This window comes from Gorilla gorilla, chromosome 1 (genome assembly GCF_029281585.2).
Source record: "Gorilla gorilla gorilla isolate KB3781 chromosome 1, NHGRI_mGorGor1-v2.1_pri, whole genome shotgun sequence".
Classification (NCBI taxonomy): domain Eukaryota; kingdom Metazoa; phylum Chordata; class Mammalia; order Primates; family Hominidae; genus Gorilla; species Gorilla gorilla.
The window spans coordinates 212,701,081-212,719,850 of record NC_073224.2 but is presented as its reverse complement, the minus strand read 5'-3'; the positions used below and the strand labels follow the sequence as shown (position 1 = coordinate 212,719,850).

The window sequence follows — 18,770 nt, the reverse complement described above, 5'->3', positions numbered from 1 at the left end:
GAGATCCTGTCTCTACAAAAACAAAAAAAAAATTTAATAAATGAAAATTTTAAAAGGTTGAGCAGAGAAGTGAAGGTACAGAGAAGGGAAGCTGATTAGGGCCCACTCAGACTCAAGTCTGGGGAGTAAGATCGGCTAATTTTTTTTTCTTTCTTTCTTTCTTTCTTTTTTTTTTTTTTTTTTTTTGAGACAGAGTCTCACACTGTCGCTCAGGCTGGAGTGCAGTGTGCCATCTCTGCTCATCGCAACCTCCACCTCCTGGGTCCAAGTGATTCTCCTGCCTCAGCCTCCTGAGTAGCTGGGATTACAGGCATGTGCCACCACACCCAGCTAATTTTTTGTATTTTTAGTAGAGACGGGGTTTTACTATGTTGGCCAGGCTGGTCTTGAACTCCTGACCTCATGAGCTGCCCACCTTGGCCTCCCAAAGTGCTGGGATTACAGGCGTGAGCCACCGCACCGGGCCTAGATTGGCTAATTCTTTCTTAGCCTAGCTAAGTGGGATTTTAGAGAAGGAACAGGGATGGGAGTAGGAGAGTGATTCCAAGTGGAAGGCACAGCTGGAACACAGGTACAGTATATGCACAAGAGAAGTTTGGAAACTCTCAATGAGTTGGACTAGAGTTTAGAGTTTGGGCTCTTGGTGATTTGTGACTTTAAACAAGTTACCAAATTGTTCTAGGCCACAGTTTTCTCCTTGGTTAAACGAAGGAACTAACTAAAATCAGTGGGTCTCTATCTTTTCTCATGGTGACTTAGATTGTACTCCCAAGACGCTTTGCAACCAAAAGTCCTAAATGAAATAAAAGGAGGTAATACTTCTTCGTTGTTACTGTGTTTTGTTTTTCTTTTTTTTTTTGAGACAGAGTCTTGCTCTGTCATCCAGGCTGGAGTGCAGTGGCACAGATAGCAGCTCACTGCAGCCTCCACCTCCCGGGTCCAAGCAATTCTCCTGCCTCAGCCTCCTGGGTAGCTGGGATTACAGGTGCACGCCACTATGCCCCACTAATTTTTGTATTTTTAGTAGAGACAGGGGTTTCCCCATGTTGGCCAGGTTGATCTCAAACTCCCAGCCTCAAGTGATCCTCCTGCCTTGGCCTCCCAAAGTGCTGGGATTACAGACATGAGCCACTGCACCCAGACTGTTGTTATTGTTTAAACAATGAAATTCTTGTATGAGGCTGGGCATGGTGGCTTGCATCTGTAATCCTAGCACTTTGGGAGGCTGACACAGGAGGACTGCTTGAGGTCAGGAGTTTAAGACCAGCCTGGGCAACATAGCAAGATCCCATCTCTAAAAAAAATAATAATAATTAGCCAGGAGTGGTGGTGCATGCCTGTAGTCTCAGTTATTCAGGAAGCTGAGGTGGGTGGATTCTTGACTCTAGGAGATTGAGGCTACAGGGAGCTAGGAGCCTACCACTGCACTCCAGTCTAGGCTACAGAATGAGACAGTGTCTCAAAAAAAAAAAAAAAGGATGACATTTTTGTATGATAATAATTATCACAGTATAGAGATTATAGACCTTTAACTTTTAGTCAGGCTTAGTGCCTGTCAAGATGGATTTTTTCTTCATTTAATTAAAAAAAATTTGTGGCCAGGTGTGGTGGCTCACGCCTGCAATCCCAGAACTTTGGGAGGTCAAGACAGGTGGATCAGCTGAGGTCAGGAGTTGGAGACCAGCCTGGCCAACATGGTGAAACCCTGTCTGTACAAAAAATACAAAAATTAGCCAGGCATGGTGGCTCGTGCCTGTAGTCCCAGCTACTTGGGAGGCTGAGGCAGAATTGCTTGAACCTGGGAGGCAGAGGTTGCAGTGAGCCGAGATCGCGCCACTGTACTCCAGCCTGGGTGACAAGAGTGAAACTCTGTTTAAAAAAAAAAATTGGTAATATTTAATTAGAAACTACTTCAAATATTCAGAAATCTACAGATAATATAACCACCAAGATAAAAGTGATGTTTAACATTTTGTGTAATATTTAATATAAATATTATATTTAGTTCTAATCTCTTTTTTTCTAATCTCTTTTTTTAAGAGATAAAATGATATAAATACAGCTAAAACCCCGTCCCCACCTCTTTTCTTCCTCTTTCTTAGAAGTGAGCACACTCGCTGGTTGATTCAGAATGTACTGCCCATGAGTTAGCCCTGCTCCACAAGCAGCAGTACTGTTTTGGGGAGTTTGGGGGGCTTTTGTGAGACAGGGTGTCACTCCAGTTGCCCTGGCTGGAGTGCAGTGGCATGATCTGGGCTCACTGCAGCCTCAACCTCCCGGGGTCAGGTGATACTTCCACCTCAGGCTCCCTAGTAGGTGGGACTACAGGTGTGCCACCATGCCCAGTTAATTTTTTTTAATTTTTATTTTTTAGTAGAGATGGGGTTTTGCCATGTTGCCAAGGCTGGTCTCAAACTCGTGGACTCAAGCAATCCACCCCACCTCGGCCTCCCAAAGTGCTGGGATTACAGTTGTGAGCTACCCAGCCTGGCCAGAAGTAGTACTGTTAAAAAAAAAAAAAAAAAGAAGTAAGCACTCTCCCAAAATTGCTGTCTTTCCCATTTAACTTTTTGTATTTTTCTACATATATATTTATAAATATATGACATTTTTGTGTTCAATTTTACATAAATGCCATACTGAATGTATTATCTTTAAACTTCCTTAACTCATTATGTTTTTAAGATTTATCTATCTCGATGACATGTAAATCATTTAATTGGTTGTGTGGTACTCCATTGTATGACTAACCCACAATTCATCCGTTGATTCCCCTTACAGAAAGACAGGTTGTTTCAACATTTTTGCTATTATAATACAGTTGGAAGGAATATTCTTGCCAATGTCTCCTCGTGCAATAGATGCAATAGATGCACACATGCAATAGATCCCCTAAGATATCAGAAGTAGAATTGCTGGGTTGTAAAATATAAGCATCTTTAATTGTAGGTTGAATATGTCCACTTTTGCCTAGGAATCCAATTAGGAGATGAAAATGATAGTATCAGTGACTGCCTCTGCAGAGTTGGTGATCAGTTGAGGCATCATCTCATGCTCTTAGGAGAGAAAAAACAGCAACATTCACTGCCATAGCTTTATTTGAATAATCCTTGTCTGTTTCCAAGAGCCAAATAAAAAAATTGGAAATGGTCACTTAATTAAATATCTACCTAATACAATAATTGCTTCTAGAGTATCTTGGACACATGTGTATATAGCCTGTACTTGAATACTACCAGAAACAAAGAACTTACAACCTCTCAAAGTAGTCCAACTCTATTGGTTAGAAAATTATTTTAGGCCGGGCATGGTGGCTAACACCTGTAATCCCAGCACTTTGTGAGGCCGAGGCGGGCAGATCACAAGGTCAGGAGTTCGAGATCAGCCTGGCCAACATAGTGAAACCCTGTCTCTACTAAAAATAAAAAAATTGGCCGGGCGCGGTGGCTCACGCCTGTAATCCCAGCACTTTGGGAGGCCGAGGCGGGTGGATCACGAGGTCAGGAGATCGAGACCATCCTGGCTAACACGGTGAAACCCCGTCTCTACTAAAAATACTAAAAATTAGCCGGGCGTGGTGGCGGGCGCCTGTAGTCCCAGCTACTCGGGAGGCTGAGGCAGGAGAATGGCGTGAACCCAGGAGGTGGAGCTTGCAGTGAGCCGAGATCGCGCCACTGCACTCCAGCCTGGGCGACAGAGCGAGACTCCGTCTCAAAAAAATAAAATAAAATAAAATAATAAATAAATAAATAAATAAATAAATAAATTAACCGGGTGTGGTGGTGTGCACCTGTAATCCCAGCTACTTGGGAGGCTGAGGCAGGAGAATCGCTTGAACCTGGGAGGCGGAGGTTGTGGTGAGCCGAGATCTCGCCACTGCATTCCAGCCTGGGTGACAAAGTGAGACTCCATCTGAAAAAAAAAAAAAAAGAAAAAGAAAAAGAAAATTATTTCATAATCTGAAAACACCTGTGGCTGGGAAGCGTGTGTCTGATTTTGAACTTAACCATCTTCTTCTTTCTTCTCCTTTTTTTTTTTTTTTTCCAGACAGGGTCTCATTCTGTGTACCAGGCTGGAGTGCAATGGTGCCATCTTGATTCACTGCAACCTCTGCTTCCCAGGTTTAAGCAATCCTCCTATCTCAGTCTCCCAAGTAGCTGGGACTACAGGCATGCATCACCACAACTGGCTAATTTTTTTTTTTTTTTTTGTATTTTTAATAGAGACGGTGTTTGGCTATGTTGGCCAGGCTGGTCTCAAACTCCTGACCTTAAGTGATCCTCCCACCTCAGCCTTCCAAAGTGATAGAATTATAGCCATGAGCCACACCCGGCCCAGTCACCATGCCCGCCCTAATTATTATTATTTTTTTTTAGACGAAGTCTTGCTCTGTTGCCCAGGTTGGAGTGCAGTGGCGTGATCTTGGCTCACCACAACCTCTGCCTCCAGGGTTCAAGCGATTCTCCTGCCTCACCCTCCCAAATAGCTGGGATTACAGGCATGCACCACCATGCCCAGCTGATTTTTGTATTTTTAGTAGAGACGGGGTTTCACTATGTTGGCCAGTCTGGTCTCAAACTCCTGATCTCGTGATCTGCCTGCTTCGGCCTCCAAGAGTGCTGGGATTACAGGTGTGAGCCACCACGCCTGGCCAATGTTTATATTTTTTGTAGAGACAGGATTTTGCCGTATTGCCCAAGCTGGTCTGGAACCAAAACGTTGGGATTACAGGCGTGAGCCTCCATGCCTGGCCGAGTCTCTGTTTCTTCTATGTAAAATGGGAGTAAGAATCATACCTAACTCACAACGTGGTTGGGAGAAGCAAATGAGTTAGTGTGTGTTAATGTATATGTGTGTGTGTGCGTGCGTGTACACATATGTATGTATAGATTTATGTATAGGTCTCTGCCTATATGGAGAGAGAGGAAGTGAGAAAGAGGGAAACTCAAGCAAGTGTAAGAGTACGAGTGGTATCTATTAGAAAATAATGAATAGTAACTGCAGTTGTTAATAGTCTTCTTCCTGGTGGGGCGAGGTGGCTCATGCCTCTAATCCCAGCACTTTGAGAGGCCAAGGCAGGTGGATCACCTGCGATCAGGAGTTTGAGACCAGCCTGACCAATTATGGTGAAACCCCATCTCTACTAAAAATACAAAAATTAGCCGGGCGTCGTGGCATGCGCCTGTAGTCCCAGCTACTCGGGAGGCTGAGACAGGAGAATCGCTTGAACCCAGGAGGCAGAGGTTGCAGTGAGCCGAGATTGCACCACTATACTCCAGCCTGGGCGACAGAGCAAGACTCCGTCTCGAAAGAAATAGTCTTCTTCCTGTCATCAGTCTCTACCAACGAAATTTCATTCTGACAACAAATATTTACTGAGTTTCTGCTATGTGCCATAGACTGTGCTAGGAGTCACAGAAACATCACCCACTCTTCTCTATCAGTATATCTAAGATCCTCTGTGACCTTGCCAGCATTAAACAAGACTTTAAAATGGGGGTTCTCTGGCCGGGCGCGGTGGCTCACGTCTGTAGTGACAGCACTTTGGGAGGCAGAGGCAGGTGGATCACGAGGTCAGGAGATCAAGACTATCCTGGCTAGTACGGTGAAACCCCGTCTGTACTAAATGAAATGACAAAGTGGTGGCGGGCGCCTGTAGTCCCAGCTACTCGGGAGGCTTAGGCAGGAGAATGGTGTGAACCCGGGAGGCAGAGCTTGCAGTGAGCAGAGATCGCCCCACTGCACTCCAGCCTGGGCGACAGAGCAAGACTCTGTCTCAAAAAAAGAAGAAAAAAGTGGGGGGGTGGTCTCTGCCAAAAACACAGGATGCTAAAATGATTTAAAAATGAGGGTTCTGGATTTGAATAGTGTAGGCTTTAATCCCAACTGTACCACTTCCTAGCTATGTGATTGTGGGAGTCTGTCTTTCTTTCTTTTCTTTTTTCTTTTTTTGAGATGGAGTCTCTCTGTGTTGCTCAGGCTGGAGTGCAGTGGCACGACCTCGGCTCACTGCAACCTTCGCCTCTAGGGTTCAAGTGATTCTCCTGCCTCAGCCTCCCGAGTAGCTGGGATTACAGGCAAGCGCCACCACGCCGGGCTAATTTTTGTATTTTTAGTAGAGACGGGGTTTCACCATGCTGGCCAGGCTGGTCTTGAACTCCCGACCTCAGGCGATCCACTCGCCCTTGGCCTCCCAAAGTGCTGTATTACAGGCGTGAGCCACCGCGCCCGGCCGGGAGTGTTTCTTTTTCTTTTACTTTTTTTTTTTCGAGACGGAGTCTCGCTCTGTCATCCAGGCTGGAGTGCAGTGACGCGATCTCGGCTCACTGCAAGCTGCGCCTCCCGGGTTCACGCCAGTTTCCTGCCTCAGCCTCCCGAGTAGCTGGGTCTACAGGCGCCCACCACCACGCCCGGCTAATTTTTTTGTATTTTTAGTAGAGATGGGGTTTCACCGTGTTAGCCAGGATGGTCTCTATCTCCTGATCTCGTGATCCGCCCGCCTCGGCCTCCCAAAGTACTGGGATTACAGGCGTGAGCCACGGCGCCCAGCCCGGGAGTATTTCTTAATCCACTAGTAGCACTTATCTCCCATGGTAAGTATTCAATAAATGTTAGATATTATTCAGTTTAATTAACCCAATGACCCTAACCAAGGTTGCAGCCTGAACCTGGGGAGCTGCAGATAGATGATCTCAAAGCTTTCTTCTAGTCCCAAAGTCTATGATTTTTTATATTCAGTAGAACAGCTGTGGTGGAGAGTTCAGGGGGAATGACCCACAACATTTTTAGGAGAAAGGCATAAAAGGCTTTGTGAGCGGTTTCACAAGGGTAGGTTCGTACTCCTCTAAATGGGGAGAAATCTCCCTTGTGGAAAAATCACCAGCAATTGGAATACTACCTTTGTCTCTGGGAGTATTCAGGTATTCACAGACAAATTCGTACTCATGATGTGAGCAGAATTGGAAAAAACAAAAACAAAAAACAAGCGACACATGGAGTGATAAACACTATAAATGCCAAATACATATATTCAGTCCTTACTGAGAGCGGGTGCTGTCTGGTTTTCACAGGAAAGACAGGCAGTGTTCAAAGGCTCAGACTCTGGTGTCAGGCAGATCTGGGTCTAATTCCCAATTTGCCAACTTATCAGGACCCCGGGGGCAAGTTGCTTTTAGCCTTTCTGCTTCAGCTTTCCTTTTCTGCAAAACACAGACAGCAATAGTACCTAGCTAAGAGACTGTACCCAATCCAGTGCGAATAAAAGTGAATTATTGTTAGTATCTGACAAATCGCACCCTATGGGTGACAAGTTTCCCTTGTCAGAAGGTGACACGTCTTCCCTTTCTGACTTGAGGTTTCACGGGTGGGGCCTGGTCTCTGCCTTAGGAAGATAGGCTTAGTGCCACCCTTGTCACCTTGGGAACTTCCTTAATAAAGAGGAGGGTCTCTCCTCCATCAGACCCGGGACTCCACAAGGCTGGAACTGCGTCTCTTCCTCAGAGGTGGGAGCAGCAGTGACTCCGCTAGGGTCAGATGGACCTAGTCGCTCCCATCACCCCGAGGGCACCCAGAGTGTGTGTGGCTGATTCCTCTCCAGGCTACTCAGCGTAGGACCGATTCTCTTTCATTCTCTTCCTTAAGGCCCAGGAGACGTCAGTGAGGACTGCCACTTCAGCAGCCCCCCAGAGCAGGAAGGAGTGGGCTGAGGAGCCCCCCGGGGCCCTAGCCTGAGAGGTCCCAGAATTCGGGGGCTGAGAGGAAGTCTTAGGAGCTCTTAAGGGGCTGTGAGGGGGCCTGGGGGTCAGTGGGCGAGCGTGTGGGCGGGTGTCCCAGAAGCGGTGTGAGGAGCGTTTTACCCGGTGGTGGGGTGGGAGGTGCGTCCGGGTAACTAATGGCAACCGGGCGGGGTGAGCCCGCTCGGCAGGAACTCCTTGACGGCGAAAAACTACGACTCCCAGGGTGCCCCAGGGCTTAGCCCAGCTTTCCCGCCCGCCCACTGGCTGCCGGTCCCGCGAGCGGCGAAGCTCATTGGCCATGGCTGTGCGGGGCTCCCCCACTAGCAGGTTAGTGGGCGCCGCCGGCAGCAGACGTTGACCGGGCGCGGGGGGGTAAGTGGGGGGGCCCGGCTAGCCATTCTGGAAGCGGCCGGGCGCAGTCTCCGTAGCGTACCCGCCGGCTGCGAGGCGCGGGGCGGAGGCGGAGACTGCGTGGCGCAGGCGCGTTGCTGGGCTTCTCCTGGGTCCCCAGACAGCTGGAGGAGATAAACAGAGGAGGAGGAGGGAGGGGAGTGCGTGTGTGAGAGCGCGCGAGGGAGTGTGAGTGTGTGTGAGCGCGGGTGTGAGGCGGTGCGCAGGGGCGGGCGGAGGCGCTGTCCGGCCCCGGCCAGGCGCCGGGCGGGGAGCATGGGAAGGGGCTAGAGCTGCTCGAGCCCCCCAGCCCCCTCCCCGGGATCCGCGCCCCCCCTCCCGGGAGAGGGGCCGCCCCCCCCCGGACGGACATGGGCTCCTGAAGTTGCGCCGCTGCCGGTCGGGGGAAGAGACCTGACAGGTACGGGTCACCGCCGCCCCCTGCCCTCCGCGGGCGCCGAGGCGGGGACCAGCTCCCGCAGCCCCGGTGAACGGGCCGCCCGCTCTGGGCCGGCTCCAGCCCTGCCGGCCTGGGGGCCTGAGCCTACCCGCCTCGGGGCCCCGGGTGTCCCGAGAGGGGCCAGGCCTCGCCGGGGCGGAGGGCAGAGTGGTCCGGGGGCGGGGTGGGGGCGGAGGGTTTGGTCGGGACGCGGGGGGAGGCTGTGGGAGTCCGGGGAGGCTCTGCGGAGGGAGAGGTGGAAGTCATTCCATCATGGGACTTTTTTGCGGAGTTTTTGTTTGACATCTGATCTGGCGCCGGAGTCAGGAAGAAGGGGCAGGTGTAAGTGCTGGGAGGGCAACGCCGACCTGACCTGCTCTCTTAGCTTCTCGCTCTCTTTCTGTTTCTCTCTCTCTCTCTCTCTCTATGTGTGTGTGTGTGTGTGTGTGTGTGTGTGTGTGTGTGTGTCCACCGCAGATGCCTTCAGTGGCCCATCCTGGCACCAAACAACTCTGCCAAGGTGTTTCCACCAGGCGACTGTAGCACCCCGTATACAAAGGGCCTCTGCTTGGGAACGGGCTATTCAGTACCCACTTCAAAGGGTAAATAGGAAGTGAGGAGATAGAAGAGAGACTGCGAACCAGCAGGATCCACTTCTTGGACTGAAAGCCGCAGTGGGACGCCCCCTTGCCAGACTGGTTGACTTTGCTTGGTGGCTTGGGCTCTCTCTCCTCTGCGGGTGTACTCCCAGGGTTTCTAGAGGAGAGGTACAGGGACCTGTAACTAATGTCTTAATAGCCGAATTTGACTGTTTTCCCCAGAGTTCTTTTCTTCTGTGACTTTCTTTAACCTCCTGAAGTACTGGTAGAGCAACGTTATAGTTTTTCTCTCAAGTTGGTGATTTTAGGAGCCTGGTAGGGTGGCTGAAGCTTCCCCATTCATTCCAAGGATGGGGTAGATGATCTGGGTAAAGTGGCAGTGAAGTCTTCCCTTTCTAACAAAGCCTGAAACCGTTTTGAGAAGAAACTATTTTGAGGGCAGCTTCTGACTCAAAGACGTTACGAAATCCCCACCTAGGACACCGGTATGCCCAGTGGTCCCTACTAAGCTTTTCTGTGTCTTTTAGAGTCGTTGAGTGGCCAGCTTCTGCTCACTGTACTGAAGGAACTACTTAATGCTATTTCTGTCTTGAGTTCTGGCTTATTCTTCCTTGTGATTCTTATATCTTTAGCGGGATTGAATTGAATTTTTGCTGTTGAGTGTAATAGCCAGATCCTCTGTAACAGACCAGGGAGTAACTAGTGGGGCTCCTTTGGGCCAAGTCTGAGACTTACTGAGGTTTCTTCATTGTAGGTTGTTGTATTTCGTTGGCAGGTGGGAAATGACCTTTTCTGTCATAGTTTGTGATCATGCTGCTTTAAGGCTGGAGTCCTGCTCTCCTTTCCTTTTTTGACCTATATGGGAGCACTTCTGTTCGAGTCTTATCTCAATTTGAAGGAACAGTGCTTTTGGATCAACTCTGCAGAATAATTGAGCAGTAGCCCATATTTCTGCCTGGGACACCTTCCCTGAGGGTCACGAGGGAAAGAGAGAATACGTGTAAATATTATGATGATGATGTTAACGACTATTTACCAGTTTCATACAATTGACAGTTTTTTTTAGCCGGGAGGAGTTCAGTATTGACTCAATGGGCATCTTACGTAGGGTGTTTTTGCACACCTAGACTTTAGGATCTGGAAAGACAACTGAAAATCTTGAAGCCCACTGCCAAACATTTGTGGATCTTGAGGGGCCAACTGCTAAGGAAGATCTAGACTATGACTTGGTCTTTAATTATTTTTATTTTTTTCTCCTTTTTAAAATTGTATGTATGTATTTATTTATTTATTTTTTGAGATGGAGTCTTGCTCTGTTGCCCAGGCTGAAGTGCAGTGGCGCGATCTCAGCTCACTGCAACCTCAGCCTCCTGGGTTCAAGCAGTTCTCTGCTTCAGCCTCCCAAGTAGCTGGGATTGCAGGTGCCTGCCACCATGCCCAGCTAATTTTTGTATTTTTAGTAGAGATGGGGTTTCACCATCTTGGCCAGGCTGGTCTTGAACTCCTGACCTCGTGATCCACCGACCTCAGCCTCCCAGAGTGCTGGGATTACAGGTGTGAGCCACCGCACCCGGCCTCTCTCCTTTTATTTTTATTTTTTTGAGATGGGGTCTCACTCTGTTGCCCGGGCTGGTCTCGAACTCCTGAGCTCAAGGGATTCTCGTACCTCTGCCTTCCTAGTAGCTGGGACTACAGACACGGCCTCCATGACCACTCTCTTCTCTCTTTTTAAAAATTAAGGAATGTTGCTGACATGTGCAGTTCTGAGTCTCAGAGAGGAAGTCAAACAGAACATGTAATCTGGTGATACTTGTGTTTTCTTTGGGTCACTGGTTTAGTTATCTATTCTGTTTCCTTTCTTCTTTCCACCTCACCTTTCCAGATGCTCCACTGCATCTTTAGGCTGCCATTGCACATTGCTGGGCCCACAAAACCCTTAGGTTGTACTTTCTTAGCTGTCATCTCTTGAAAAGCCAAAGTTCTGGCAGTTGCTATTAGAAACCAGTTCCTGGCTGAGCGCGGTGGCTCACGCCTGTAATCCCAGCACTTTGGGAGGCCGAGGTGGGCAGATCACGAGGTCAGGAGATCGAGACCATCCTGGCTAACACGGTGAAACCCCATCTCTACTAAAAATACAAAAAAAATTAGCCGGGCATGGTGGCACGTGCCTGTAGTCCCAGCTACTCAGGAGGGATTTTCCTACTAAGGCAGAAAAATCGCTTGAACCCAGGAGGTGGAGGTTGCGGTGAGCTGTGATCGTGCCATTGCACTCCAGCCTGGGCAACAAAAGTGAAACTCCATCTCAAAAAAAAAAAAAGAAAAGAAAAGAAAAAAAAGAAAGAAGCCAGTTCCTTGGTGTAGTTAATTTACTTTGAGAGGTATTTGCCAGTTGGGATATGTCCTAAAAAGTGACTAACATTTTATTCAAGGCCTGGTATATCTTGGGCTCAGTGCTAGCTAGTATTTTTACTTTATCCAGTGTAACCTTCATGACTGTCCTGTGAGGTGAGAATCATTTTCCCTATTATACCTATGAAGAAACAGATTCAGAGAAATTAAGTAATTTGCTTAAGGTCACACAGCAAGTAAGAGGAAGGACTGGAATTCAAACCCAGGTCTGTCTGCTCTGTGATATTGAATTGCCTCTGGGACTGTGACACATGAAGAAGAACTGAAAAGACCAAGGCTAAGAGCCTGGGGGAACATGATACCTCATTCAAATACTTGAAGAATTGTCATGGGGAAAGGAAACTGGATGTTCTCTGTGATTCTAGAAGGCATCTCAGGATTAAATGACATAATTTCCAAGAAGGTAGACTTTGGTTTGATAGGAGATAATGTAGCTTTCTAAAAACAAAATGGGCTGCCTTGTGAGGGAGTGAGTTACCCATCATTGCAGATATTCAAGCAGAGAGTTTGCCACATCTTTTTTTTTTCTTTGAGACAGAGTCTCACTTCGTCATCCAGGCTGGAGTGCAGTGGCATGATCTCAGCTCACTGCAACCTCTGCCTCCCAGATTCAAGTGATTCCCATGCCTCACTTCGTCATCCAGGCTGGAGTGCAGTGGCATGATCTCGGCTCACTGCAACCTTTGCCTCCCAGGTTCAAGTGATTCTCATGCCTCAGCCTCCCAAGTAGCTGGAATTATAGGCATGTACCACCAGGCCCATCTAATTTTTGTATTTTTGTAGAGATGGGGTTTCACCATGTTGACCAGACTGGTCTTGAACTCCTGACCTCAGGTGATCCGCCCGCCTCAGCCTCCCGAAGTGCTGGGATTACAGGTGTGAGCCACCGCGCCCAGCCCTGGCTAATTTTTTTGTATTTTTAGTAGAGACAGGGTTTTGCCATGTCGCCCAGGCTGGTCTCGAACTCCTGAGTTCCACCTGCCTCGGCCTCCCAAAGTGCTAGGATTACAGGCATGAGCCACCGCTCCTGGCTTTTTTTTTTTTTTTTTTTTTTTTATGAGACAGGGTAGATGGGAATACAGGTGTGTGCCATCACGCCTGGCTAATTTTTTAATTTTTTCATAGAGATGGGGTTTCACTATGTTGCTCAGGCTGGTCTCAAACTCCTGGGCTCAAGCAGTCTGCCTACCTCAGCCTCCCAAAGTCCTGGGAATACAGGTGTGAGCCACCATGCCCAGCCTCCCTGTCTGTTTGATCTGTAAAACCTAACATGGCTTGGCATGGTGGCTCACACCTGTAATCCCAGCACTTTGGGAGGCCTAGGTGGGTGGATTGCTTGAGCCCAGGAGTTTGAGACCAGCCTGAGCAACATAGTGAAACCCAGTCTCTACAAAAAAAAATTTAAAAATTAGCCAGGTGTGGTAGCATGTGCCTGTATTCCCATCTACCCAGGAATCTGAGGCAGGGGCATCACTTGAGTGCAGGAGGCAGAGGTTGCAGTGAGCCAAGACTGCGCTACTGAACTCCAGCATGGGCAACAGAGACCCTGTCTCAAAAAAAAAAAAAAAAAAAAAGCCAGTTGTGCAGTGGCTCATGCCTGTAATCCTAGCATTTTGGGAAGCTGATGTGGGCAGAGCTCAGGAGTTGGAGGCCAGCCTGGGCAACATGGCAAAACCTGTCTCTACTAAAAATACAAAAAATTAGCCAGCCGTGGTGGTGCACACCTGTAATCCCAGCTACTTGGGAGGCTGAGTCATGAGAATTGCTTGAACCTGGGACGCAGAGGTTGCAGTGAGCCAAGATCGTGTGCACTCCAGCCTGGGGGACAGAGTGAGACTCTGTCTCAAAAGAAAAAAAAAAAAAAAAAAAAACCAAAAAAACTAACATGTATTGAATATTTAGTATATACCAGGCACTTGCTAGATACTTTTTCTTTCTTTTTTTAAGACAGAGTTTTGCTCTTATTGCCCAGGCTGGAGTGCACACGATCTCTGCTCACTGCAACCTCCGCCTCCCAGGTTCAAGCAATTCTCCTGCCTCAGCCTTCTGAGTAGCTGAGATTATAGGTGCACGCCACCACGCCTGGATAATTTTTGTATTTTTTTTAGTAGAGATGGGGTTTCAACATGTTGGCCAAGCTGGTCTTGAACTCCTGACCTCAGGTGATCCACTCACCTTGGCCCCCGAAAGTGCTGGGATTACAGGCATGAGCCACCAGGCCCAGCTCTACTTTTTCTATAATGTCTCTTATAATCTTCAGAGCTCCCCTAGAAGGAAGGTATTACCATTATCCCCACTTTACAAATGAGAAACTGAGACTCTAGACTAAAGTTAAGGAATATGCTGGAGGTTACACAACTAGTAGTGTAGGGCTGATATTTGAACCCATGTCTCCTCCTTAGCTCTGTGACCTAGGGTCAATCATGTATCCTCTCAGAGCTATAGTTTCACCTATAAAATGAGGCTTATTGTAGTACCTACTTTTTAGTGGGTTTTTGAGGACCAAATGATGAAATATATCCTTTTTACTAGACCTCACTGATTGCCCTCAAGAGCCAGGGCTTGGATGTAAAGGAATACCACTTAGTTGGCTTCTTCTGGGTAAATTCAGGCCTATGTGTAACTCTGAGAGTTCTAGGGCCCATTCTTTGTGCTATTAAGTAATAGCTGCTGACTCCTTGAAGGGCTTTGTGGCATTGAAGACTAATACCTTAAAAACTTTTAAGCCTGGGCTGGGCGCAGTGGCTCACACCTGTAATCCCAGAACTTTGGGAGGCTGAGGTGGGCGGATCACAAGGTCAGGAGTTTGAGACCAGCCTGGCCAAGATGGTGGAACCCTGTCTCTACTAAAAATACAAAAATTAGCCTGGCGTGGTGGCGGGTGTCTGTAGTCCCAGCTACTCAGGAGGCTGCGGCAGGAGAATTGCATGAACTCAGAAGGCGGAGGTTGCAGTGAGTTGAGATCGCAACACTGTACTCCAGCCTGGGTGACAGAGTGAGACTCCATCTCAAAAAAAAAAAAAAAAACAAAAAAACTTTAAGCCTGAATAAGGGGAGGATGCAGTCAAAAGGCCAGAGTGTATAGGAGGCAGTGTCAGAGGCCCTGTGCAAAGAAAATTCTCAGCTACTACTGCAGAGCCAGATTTGAGGGTCGCCGTTGGCATTTTTGTATTTATTATCTTCTTTTAGGATACAAGGTCACAACTGCTAGAGCTGTAACAGAGCTCAGTGCCAAGAATAATGACCCTTAATCCTCCGTGTAGCCATCTGGGGAGGTATTAACCCCATTTTCTTGGAGATGGGGTGGAGAACAGGATCAGACCTTGCCCAGGGAGCTCTCCAGAGGCTGTTGAGGGCAGTGTTTGGATCAGGACTTTTGTACAATTTTGTCCTTATTCATGACCCCCAAATTCTATAAAACTGCTTATCCTTGAACCTCTTAGGGGGCCTTCCTGAGAATGGGAGCTAGGCATTCATGGTCAGGGAGCTTCATAGTTGAGGCCTGAGTGTTTGGGTGCTGATGGCCTACCTGGTTCCCTTTTGAGTTACACATCTGGATGTAACACTACTGTCACTGAGTTAGAAAGGAAACATTTCTAACTTGAATGGTTTAGTTTTCCTTGACCTTGCAGCTAGTAGTAGAGTTACAGGATGAAACTCCAGAGCCTTCTCTACAAGAGATATTTTGAATTGTGGCAGGATTTGTCAGGATGCAAGTTAAAGACTGCAGATGCTTTTAAATAGTGAGAGAGTATAGCATTATCAAAATATGCTCCCTTTTCTCTGTTTCCTTCCACTATCTTAAGGTAATTGTGGGGCCTAAGAGCAGACAGGAAAATTAGCTATGATCACTGGAAAACAAAGTTCTGAAAACATCCAGAAAAAATTTTCACAAAGCTCAAACAAGTGGCTGGGTGTGATGTCTCACACTGTTTTTTTTTTGTTTTTTTTGTTTTTTTTGTTTTTTTTTTGAGAGTCTCGCTGTGTCACCCAAGATGGAGTGCAGTGGTGCAATCTTGGCTCACTGCAGCCTCAGCCTCCTGGGTTCCAGCGATTCTCTTGCCTCAGCCTCCTGAGTAGCTAGGATTACAGGTGTGTGCCATCACGCCTGGCTAATTTTTGTATTTTTAGTAGAGACGGGGTTTTACCATGTTGGCCAGGCTGGTCTCCAACTCCTGACCTCCAGTGATCCTCCTGCCTTGGCCTCCCAAAGTGTTGGGATTACGGGGATGAGCCACCGTGCCTGGCCAGATGGTTCACACTTGTAACCCTAGCACTTTGGGAGGGTGAGATGGGAGGATTGTTTGAGGCCTGGACTTCAAGAACAGCCTGGGCAAAATGATGAGACCCCCATCTCTACAAAAAATAAAAATAAAATTAGCCAGGCATGGTGATTTGCACCTGTAATCCTAGCTACTCAAGAGGCTGAGGCAGGAGGATCCCTTAAGCCTAGGAGTTCGAAATTGCAGTAAACTGTGATAGTGCTACATTCCATTCCAGCCTGGGGAACAGAGCTAGACCCTGTCTCTTTTTTTTTTGAGACGGAGACGGAGTTTCGCTCCTGTTGCCCAGGCTGGAGTGCAATGGTGCAATCTCGGCTCACTGCAACCTCTGCCTCCCGAGTTCAAGTGATTCTCCTGCCTCAGCCTCCCGAGTAGCTGGGATAATGGGTATGCACCACCACGCCTGGCTAATTTTTTGTATTTAGTAGGGACAGGGTTTCACCATGTTGGTCAGGCTGGCCTCAAACTCCTGACCTCAGGTGATTCACCCACCTCGGCCTCCCAAAGTGCTGGGATTACAGGCGTGAGCCGCCGCACCCAGGCGACCCTGTCTCTTAAAAGCTCAAACAGCAATACGGAGCCCACTGGGCAGGGGAGAAGACATCAAGGTGAGTTTTTATCTAAAGCTTCCCAGAAAGTAGAGCATTGCTTAGAAGCAGCTCTCTTCTACAGAGAAAACCTCAAGCAGTCCTACATGGGATTATTTAAGCCAGGAGCCTCAAAGATGGCTAAGAAGTTTCCTGAAGATGCTTTGGTGATGAGTCTATCCTACCAGCAAAACCTTTCCCAGAAACTGTCCTTGTACCAACTTAGTCCATGACCCTGAAATGGCACTCTTTAAATTTGTGTTTGAGATCAGCAGAGTCAAGGCAGCTTAACCCTAAGGAATGGTAAGAGACAAAGTTTCAGCAGCTTCCTGAAATTGTATCAATACTGATATTACAGGCGTGAGCTGCTGCTCTCTGGCCAGTAATTTTTTTTTTTTTTTTTTGAGACAATGTCTCACTCTGTCACCCAGGCTGAAGTGCAGTGGCATGATCTCGATCTTGGCTCACTGCAACCTCTGCCTCCTGAGTTCAAGTGATTCTCCTGCCTCAGCCTCCCCAGCATCTGGGATTACAGGCGCCTGCCACCATGTCTGGCTAATTTTTGTATTTTTAATAGAGACAGGGTTTCAGCACATTGGCCAGGCTGGTCTGGAACGCCTGACCTCAAGTGATCTGCTCGCCTTGGCCTCCCAAAGTGCTGGATTACAGGTGTGAGCCACCACACCCGGCCCAGTAATTATTTTTTAGTGGCCAATGGCCTGGCCCCTGGAGTCAGACTGTATAGGTTGACTCTCTGTCTAAGAACTGTGTAGCTTTGGCAACTTCACTTTTCTGTGCCTCAGATCCTGCATCTGTAAGATGAGGATAACAATAGCACCTGTCTCATAGGATTATTATGAGGAGTCTGTGAGATGACACTTGTAAAATGTTAGAATGTTCAATAAATATTATTTAATAGGATCAGTGTCAGGCATTTTACATGCAAGCACTTCTGTTCCTCCTCACCCTGCAGAGGTAGGTATTATCAGATTAGGAAACTAAGGTTTAGAAATGTCAAGTCAGGGTCTGGCATGGTGACTCATGCCTATAATCCCAACACTTTGGGAGGCTGAGGTGGGCAGATCACTTGAGCCCAGGAGTTCGAGACCAGCCTGGGCAGCATGGTGAAACCCCATCTCTACAAAAAAAAAAAAAAAATGCAAAAATTAGCCAGGTGTGGTGGTGCATGCCCGTGGTCCCAACTACTCGGGAGGCTGATGAGATGGGAGGATCTCTTGGGCCCGGGAGGCAGAGGTTGCAGTGAGCTGAGATCATGCTACCACACTCCAGCCTGGGTGACAGAGCCAGACCCTGTCTCAAAACAAATAAAAATTTTTTTAAAAAAATTAAAAAGATGAAGAGACATAAGAGGTATAGAAAAGAAAAAAAAATTTTAAAGAAATGTCAAGTCAGACAGAAAATAGGTGTCAGAACTGGGATTTGAACCTAAGATCTGTTAGGTCCACAGCTACACTCTTCATTTTATTATGCTCTTTTTTTCTTTCGTTTTGTTTTGTTTTGTTTTTGAGACAGCGCCTCACTTTGTCACACAGGCTGGAGTGCAGAGGCACAATCATAGCTCAATATAACCTCAAACTCCTGGGCTCAAGCAATTCTCCCTCCTCCCTCCTGCTTCAGCCTTCCTAGTAGCTAGGACTACAGGAGTGTGCCACCATGCCTGGCTAATTTTTAAAAAACTTTTTTATAGAGACAGGATCTTACTCTGTTGCCCAGACTGCTCTCGACCTCCTGGCCTTCAAGTGATCCTCCTGCCTCGGTCTCCCAAAGCACTGAGATTACAGGCATGAGCTACCACACCTGGCCTTGTGCTATTTCCAATGACCTTTATGCATTGAAAGTGAAGTTGAGTCCTTGCTTCGTTGCATCTTTCATCTTTTTTGTAGGATTGCTCCAATAGAACCACTATAAATAGAGTGAAAGGAAACTTGCATACATCTTTGCATAATTCAGAATGTTGAAAGGGGGTCAGTTGTCACCCTGGTTGGGGGCATGTCTCTGCTATGGGAGGTAGCATGTCCAGAGGAAAGAGAATACAGATGTTTTAGGTTCCATCTCTGGTCTGCTGCTAACCAGTAGTGTCTACTTAAAATCTCAGCATAGTGTCATCGGAAGGGGTTTTGTAGCTTATCTCAGAGTCCAGCTCTCATTTTACAAACGGCAGAATAGACTGAGAGAGCAAAATGTCTCACTCAGGGTCATACAGCCAGTTAAAGGCAGAGGCTGGCTTGGAGCACAAGACCCTAGATCTCCCAGTCCAGTGCTTCTTCCTCAGTACCATGTAGTATTCTGCTTCACTTCTCCCTTGT

At 47.6% G+C, this 18,770-nt stretch overlaps 1 protein-coding gene and 1 long non-coding RNA gene across 4 annotated transcripts in view; one reads left to right on the top strand and one right to left on the bottom strand.

Moving 5' to 3' along the window:
* Positions 1 to 2,921: 2,921 nt before the first annotated feature.
* Positions 2,922 to 6,957, bottom strand: LOC129533903 (uncharacterized). Its single transcript, XR_010133777.1, has 3 exons — positions 6,899 to 6,957; positions 3,791 to 3,912; positions 2,922 to 3,056 (listed from the first exon to the last, which is right to left on the bottom strand). It is a non-coding gene; the product is annotated as an uncharacterized lncRNA (long non-coding RNA).
* Positions 6,958 to 8,225: 1,268 nt separating this feature from the next.
* Positions 8,226 to 18,770, top strand: part of WDTC1 (WD and tetratricopeptide repeats 1) — a 72,047-nt gene continuing 61,502 nt past the window's right edge. Inside the window, exon 1 of one of the 3 annotated variants that reach the window (XM_055389129.2) lies at positions 8,226 to 8,547. The gene's annotated coding sequence lies outside the window, so the exon portion shown is untranslated. The remainder of the gene's footprint in view (positions 8,548 to 18,770) is intronic. The other 2 variants (XM_055389128.2, XM_055389133.2) reach the window with 2 other exon arrangements.